The sequence below is a fragment of the Mytilus californianus genome, unplaced genomic scaffold (genome assembly GCF_021869535.1).
Source record: "Mytilus californianus isolate M0D057914Y unplaced genomic scaffold, xbMytCali1.0.p SCAF_6, whole genome shotgun sequence".
NCBI lineage: Eukaryota > Metazoa > Mollusca > Bivalvia > Mytilida > Mytilidae > Mytilus > Mytilus californianus.
In genome coordinates, this window is record NW_026262712.1 from 78,318,825 (window position 1) to 78,327,191 (window position 8,367).

The 8,367-nt window shown below is 32.7% G+C and overlaps 1 protein-coding gene across 1 annotated transcript in view; it reads right to left on the reverse strand.

Moving 5' to 3' along the window:
• Positions 1-5,699, reverse strand: part of LOC127705305 (uncharacterized) — a 56,544-nt gene extending 50,845 nt beyond the window's left edge. The window contains exon 1 of the mRNA XM_052209625.1: positions 5,506-5,699. The gene's annotated coding sequence lies outside the window, so the exon portion shown is untranslated. The remainder of the gene's footprint in view (positions 1-5,505) is intronic.
• Between the last annotated feature and the right edge of the window lie 2,668 nt (positions 5,700-8,367).

The window sequence follows — 8,367 nt, forward strand, 5'->3', positions numbered from 1 at the left end:
TATATAAAATATGGAGACGTGGTATGATTACCAATTAGACAATCGTCCACCAGAATTCAACTGACGTAGCGAAAGCAATTGTCACTTCTGTGAATAGTAGATTATTTTAGTAGGAATTCAACATAGGCTTAAATTGTTTATGTTTCACAGTCATTCTGGTGAAAGGAAGAAAAGGGGTGGGTATTCAGTTTAATTTTTGTGGTTAGTCTTAGCAACTCCCTCACGCAAAATTGACCTTACATGGTTTCGGCTTCGTTGTATTTTTGATACCCATTTAATTATGAAAATCTCCATCATTTGGCTTTGATCGTTCTTCGTGAAATTCCTGTTGAAATATCTTCATATGTAACATAACTGGTGCATGCACTGTACATGTATGTTTTACTTCAATCTAACGCAATAGAAGTGGAGTTACTCCATGAGTCATTTTGTTACTATATCGTGAAATTTTAAGCATTTAACTTTCATGAAACTGCCATTGCTTTTAAAATGTTTTCGAATTTTATTTTTTGGAATTTTTAAAAAAATTTGCCACTCTTGACACAGAGTAATTTTATAACGAACTATGTTTAGCAAAATCGACGACGGACAAGCTATTGTTTTCAAGTGAACGGTTGATTGCCCTTCCAGAGACCAATTCACTAACTTTGAAAATAACTTTGTTTGGAGAAGTAAATAACACACTTTTGTACCAAATACCTTTTTTAAAGACCAAATGACCTTAATAAAGTCGAAAATGTCCATTGGTGTTAATAAAACAAACACAGGGGTATTAGCAATACTACTTATACATAAAAAAATACAATACCATAATATTTTGAACATTTCCAATTTTAGTCTTAAATAAGGAGAATTTATTAGAGTCTTTCAATGTTTAAAGTATTAGGCTCATGTACCCAAAAAAAGAGGTTTCCGGAAATGAGATTTCAGTTAACTTTTGAGACACATTCATGATGAAAATGACAAAATACTTATAATATTTCGTTCATTTTAGAATGCATTTATAGTACGTTAACGTTTCTATCGACAATTATGATTCTTTTTTTATATCGTCGTTTTTACGATCTTTGCCATAGTGTTATGATTGTACTTTTTGTGTTTTCTGCCTCTCTTGAAGACCACGAAAGGGTATTTGTGTGTTGTTGTTGTTTACTTCTTCGAATTGTTGTCTCATTGATATATACCAACATCTCCTTTTATTCATGTTAATACGTAATTGCTTAAGTGTTGTGGTCTTTATAAGTACCTACTTGACGCGTTGAAGGACTTTTCAATGAGGCACAAATTGACAACTGTTTATTTTTTTCTAGCACGCCTAACTAAACGTTAAATGAAATAATTATAAATTGTATTCTGATATGTTCGGAATGTATAAACATTCTTTTGCAATGTCCCCGAATTTTTCAATAACTCATACATTAAAAATAAATGGACAAGTTAAAAATAAATGGAGAATGTGTCCATTACATATAACGTTATAAAAGGGCATAACTCGAGAACGGTAAAAGTGACGCCACACAAATTCGATCTTGATCTCTGTTTTGTGGTAATAAGCATTGTGTATTAGTTGAGGCAAACTAAAGTTAGTGAACGGGAACCAATTTTTGGACGTACGTACGAACATACGGACGGACAAGGGTGACACTTAATGCCCCCTCCGCTGCAACGGGGGCATACAAACAAATGTTATACTCGCAGACATCTAGTTCACATACATCTGTTCATTTAAATGATTTTTTTTATCTGTAGATTGCATTCCTGCATCGAGATTTGCTGACTCGCTGGAAAATCTAGACCTGTTCTGCTAATTTTTACAATCCAAGATGGCGGAAGATTCCCATACTAACTTAACAACTACAGAATTGGTACATGGTGAACTCTTCGCACTCGATATCTTATCTGGAGAGTATTTGTCTAAAAGCGTAGCTTAACTGTGTTAGTCTTACATATTGAATGCGTTTATTAGGCTGTCTTACATCGCTTAAGTTCAGTGGTAACTACGTTGTATGATATGACAATCACCTTGACACAATGTTAGGATAATTTGTATTATCATTACCACGAAATGAGTGTTCATGAACTTGCTCTACCTGAATCTAACAAGTATATTAAATCCAGTTTATCACCCTTAGAAAAGATTTTTTTTCCGCGTTTAACTTATTTTCAGGAACTAATAAAAAAAAAATATGCTGGGTTTACGTCAATGACACAACATCATAAAAACTAAAAAAAAGCATAAAGTTATTATCCTTCTGAAAAGTTAATTAGCAAGAAGAATCACATATTGTAGTAAGTGCACGATGAATATATGCAGAACAACGATAAGACAAAGTGAATCGACCCCATATGTCAAAACCATCTGATGAGGATTGAAAACAAATCCTAAAACTTCAAAAATTATACAAACAGCTAAAATCTGATGTTCTTAACATGTCACATGCTTTGTAGAGACCTTGATCTAGTGAGCTTTCTGATACATGTGTAACGTTTAATATAAGAAAATTTTTTAACCTTCCAATATACCGATATTGAAACAAGTGTCATCTGTAGAAATACGATATCCTAAAGCCATTTAAACCAATAACTACTACACTTACAGTAAAAATCGTTGTCACCAATTGATCATGACATGGATTTGTTTACTTCTCATTCAGACATTGGCTCTAGCAAGTTTTCAGAAAGGATCTTCAAGCTAATGTTTCCCTTTGTCTTGTCAGAATTTTGTCATTTGTTTCATTATTGACATGTGTTGGAAATACCGGACAGCTTCATTAATACTTTCTGCTAGACAAATTACTTATTCATTTACATGTGCAAATTGTACTGAACCATTTCTATCAGGAGCAAACACGAAAGGTATTTCCGGGATTACTTATGGAATCAAACACTTAAACATCTTTAGTATACCATGAACACTTTCCTGTCCATTCAGAGAAGGAAGGGAATTATTGCATTATTTGCAGGTTCTATGATTCTTTGATGAGTTTTTACACAAGCAAAGGAAGTGTGGGGAAAACTTCAATGAGAAATCAACACAATAACACAAGCAAAGGATGTGAAGAGAAAACGTCCTTTATGTTGATGCGAGATCGAAAAAAATGCTATCTAGCGCTGTAAACAAATGGAAATATCTACCCAAGTCTAACAAATGCGTAAAAGAATTTCAAACGAGACAACCAAATGTTTGAAATGTACAGTGAATTCTTTTAATAAATAATTATAAAATATTGAGGATGTAACAACCACAGATGGTGACAAAAAATGATTGCAAGACGTTTATAACAACCACCAAGCATAATATTAACAATAAAATAGAGAATGGTCACGGGGAATGTGTCAAAGAGATAACAACCCGACCAAAGAGCAGAAAAACAGCCCAAGGCCACCAATGGGTCTTCAACACAGCGAGAAAATCCCGCACCCGGAGGCGAGGTTCAGCTGGCCCCTAAACAAAAATATAGTCTTTATGTAGAAAAATATCATGGTTTAAATTTGTATAAATGTTTCTGTATATTAGTATTCTCCTTTTCCCTATGTATGTATACAGTGTATTCACGTAAACTTGTCTCATACACTATGAAATGCAAATTACTTAAGAGATGAGATTTTCTAAATTGTTAAATTAAGAGAGGTTGAGTGACTGGCCTTTTGGACACAATTAACGTAACCTTTAACATAGGCGGATCCAGGGGGGCCCTTTTGTGGGAAAAATTTGGTTGATTATATAGGGAATCACTGAAGCATGACTGGAGCGCCCCCTCCCCATCTTAGGTCAGTCAGAGGACCCCCCCACCCCCTTTATAAAAAGTTCTGGATCCGCCACTGTTTAATGAGATGTTTCTATCTGATGATAGCAGTGCAGCAAGAAATAATATTCGTTTCGCTAATAATAGAGCAAAGTACTATTGTACAAACAAATATTTAAATCAAGTGGAAGTCACTTGAAAACACTAGAATCCAAGGTTTGTTATCTAAAAATAGAATTGTGTGTTTTCCCCTGTATAAGTAAAAAGATATGTTGGTGATCTAAAATGAGAAAGAAATCATTTAACACAATTAAGACAAAAAAGACAAAAATAATAAAAATATGTATCTTTTGAAAAGGCTTGAATAATTTGCTATTCAACTAAACGAGCTAATATAAAAGCGAGAGTAATGTTACTCAAGCTGAACATGACGAAATATTTGTGCTCAGATGACCACAGATGTGTTTCTGTTGTTACCACACTCCCGTGACCTGTTCCTCGTTAATGATTTATCACAAACGCGAATAATCACCGGATTTTTACTTTTCGTGTAACATGTTCCTCTTGTGGAATAGGAATTGCTTGTTTTACCTTGACTTTGATCTCAAATCCTACTTTGATTATAATGTTGGATTGCCACTGGATATACTTCTACTTTTTTATTATTCGAATTTAAGACCGCGAGATCTTAGAGTGCCTGTCCTAAGCAAGGACCGTAGAATTTTTCATTCGTAGTGTTTTACGATTTCAAAATTTAATTTTATGTAAGAACCTTTGATCTACTCTATCAAATTAGTCTAAAACTGTATAGAATTGGATTAATTTAGGGCTACCAGTACAGTGTGAACGCTTGTTTATCATTGAAGGTTGGAAATTTTCAGTGTTCTTAACAATGTTTGGGTTGCTTTTTCGTTGAATGTCGTCCAACATTTTCTTAAATTAACACGATATTTTCAAAAGTGTCTTAATGATAGCGGCAGATTTAATTTGTTCACATGAATCACATGTGCGAAATATAAGAAAATTGTGCTTCATCTTAAGAATGAAGTCAATCATTTAATCACCGGGACATACATCATTCAAGGCAGAATCTGTAGGATATACTTATATCTGATGATAATAGATAGTATTAAACACAAAATCATAAACTACACATGATTAATTACACAAGCTATTCTTTATCAAACATTTAATATCTTTTTTATATTTTAAAAGAAACGAAATACACCTTTTAATCGAGTTTGAATAATCTATCGATCACTAACAGAATTGCTACTCATCGAAAAATTGATTGTTCGTATTTGCTCTTTCAATTTGGACAAATAGAAAGAAAAACATACATACAGACATGAGAATTAAAGCCTTAAGAAATAAAGACATACGATAAATAACTGTACCATTTTTTAACAGAAATAAGATGTGAATCTAATCATGATTATAGCTTTGCTGCTTTTAGATATAAGGACGTATAAAGAATTGAAATCGATGTACAAAAAAAGATACAAAATAAGATGTTATGAATTTCATAAATCCGTATTTTGTTTAAAATAACTGAAATACAAAAAAACAGATATACTGATACACACAAAAGAAAATTCGTAGTATGCATTTAGAAGGAAACATGTTTACTAAATTTATGAAAACGTTAAATTGCCTAATTAAATAATTGAACTATTTTTGCATGTCAAATTAAAACGAAAAACACTATGGAAAATTATTGTTAAAAGTTTTTAGAGAAAAAAAGCTATGAACGACTTACCTGTGAGGTTTTTCTATCAGCCCTAAGAGATCAATCGCTAATAACAGGAAAATAAAATGTGTCACAGAAAATTATTTTATGCCGGCTTACTTTATATCACAGCAAAAGTACGGAGACAATATAATTAAGTAGTCGGTAAACATACACCTCTGTTCTACGCATGTGTGCAGAGCGACACATTAAAAGATAGGAAAGTTGTTAAGTATACTTGTATGTTCATGTTCAAATAACGTAATTAGGAATAATTGTTTTTCGTCCTATACAGTGATTCCGCAATCAGATAAGGCGTTACTGATCCTTAAATTACGTGATAAAAATTCAAACCCAAATTTCATTTAGGAATGCGACGATTGCGCGTTTTGGAAATATGACGCATTTAGGCTGTTGAGCAAATTGTTTCATTGTTGACTTAACATTTCTGTTACCTTCATTAGGGTGGGAGGATATGGACTCTTTAACAAATGTACATCTATGTTTATATAAATGTAGGCGTAAAAAAAATCAAGGAAAAAGCACAGATACAATATTCTGACGCCACGCCAGTGAGAGTCAAAACATTTTAGGTCCGAGTTCACTTTTGATAAAAAAATATTTCCTTAATTTATTGTTCAATTCTAACCGGCCTTGAATATATTCATAAACTTGACTTTGGATGATAAACTCAAAAAAGAAAAGACAATTGATCGTTCCTTTTCTTACTATGTCATTGAGAGATTTACCAGTCATAAACGCCTATGCGGGGGAAGTTAGATGAGAAAACCAGTCATAAAAACATGTATGAGGACCATTTGAACTTAAAGAAATTCTGTTTTTTAAAATCATTTCTTTAATTAAAAATTGTTTGCATTGGCTTGTGTTAGATTCGGAAAATTTCATTTGTCAAAAACTATACAGAAGATACCCAAAAGAGACAGTCATTTGTTACATAGTTAATAAATAGCGGCAAATCCTTGACACTAGGGGCGCCGAGAAGGGAAAACTAATAAAAAATTGTTAAAAAAAATTTAGCATACACAATGTGAAATGATAATTTTAAAACCATTCAAAGTCCATTATATAAAAAGAAATCCTTGAACTGTCTAATCACTATATTCTTTATCAAAATAACGGCGCACTAGTTACACTCTCTATTCTAATGACAAATTAAGAAGTCCATTTTAGGTAATGTCTGAAGGATATAAAAGACGAGTTTTTCTGTGGCAATATCGTGAAGGTTGTGGCTAGTACATCGCTTTGATTGATAAGACGTGTGTTTCATACAAATTGCATCGATGTAATGACTAGTTGCGCACAATACAACGTTACGTGTACAACGGCGTTACGTTACAACAGCGTTACGTAAACAATAGGTAGCATAAGTGACGTTAGTTACATAGTTAATGAGTAGCGGCAAATTGTTGACAATATTAATGGGTATTTGTTCTTTTTCCACTTAGTAGACATCATTTACAGACAGGTAGGCGCAGAACAGATACAAGACCAAAACAATGTATCACGGTAGGGTGACATGTCTTCCTGTGGCATCGTCATTTTTATTTTTCTTTATGACTAATGTTTCTGTTTCTGTCGGTCAACAAATTGAAGATTCGGCTATATAGTGAAGCTATATAATGAGTTCAAATGTCCCTTTGGTATCTTTCGCCTCTCTTTAAACGTATAAGCTAGCTAGTTAAAAGTATGATTGAGCTTGTCGCTGTAGTATTATGCAGGTTATACATGTATCACCGTATGGAATTATCTGGTTTTTGTCCTGAATATGCATGTAATATTCTAACACCAAACAATTAATATATAATTTTCCAATTTTAGTATGAGTTTATGGTACAATGCGCTTCAAAACAACTAATGATATTGGATAATACCCCAAAAATACAATCATCTTCCTCCAATAGACCGCTTAATTGTTAGGAAGAAAGCGTTTTTATTTTTTCTTAAAGAAATTTAGGATAAAATCTACTAAATGTTTTTACGAGTCTTTTCAAAAGAAAAAAAGAAGAAACCTTATTGTATATTCTATCAACATTCAGGAACTGACTTCAAAATTCATGGCAACTCTAGCGACATTTTAACCTGTTTTGGGTTTCCTGATGAAAGCAAATTTAGAAAAAAAAACATTTCTGAAGCACAATATTTATATTGCTTTAATTTTATTTTCTTTAGCACTGAGTCGATACCGACTGTGGACTATGAGTCCCCAAGGGCTTCATTTGTCCATTAAAATATGCATTTCAGTTTTAATTTCCGTTGATAAATTTTGAAATAAGTAAGAAAACTATGGTTCCAGGACCCTCAGGCAAAGTTTATCTTAGATGGTTTTGACTATTCTCTTTTTAAATTCCGTTTGGTCATTCATGAAGGTAAATCCTACATTTGTTATTAAACAACTATTCCGAATGAACACATCAACTTACTTCTTATATAACATCCGTAGGGGTACCCGTCGTCAATACTAAATTTCCAATGATTGAATAGATTTGAAAAGATTTCTTCTGGACTGTACAAAAAAAAAAAAAAAAAAAAAAAAAACAAATGTAATGCTTTGGATAACTGCCATCTCAAAAAAAAAACTTTGTTCTTACGATATGATCGATTGATATTTGTTTGCCTAACTTCCATAGCAAATATATCGTCCATATTAAGTACAAGAACAAGTCAGTATAAAATAAAATAAAGCAATTAAACAAACAAATCCCGCTATAAGGGTCGAACGGTATCAAGGACGGATAAATTAGATTGCTACTTGAAAAAGAGGTTATGTTGAATAGAGAAAGACATTTCTCCTAGACACAGGTCGCCTACGGTTCACTCAAAGAGTTGTTTCAAGGTTTATTTAATATGCAGAGACTTTGACCCTCTCCTTAC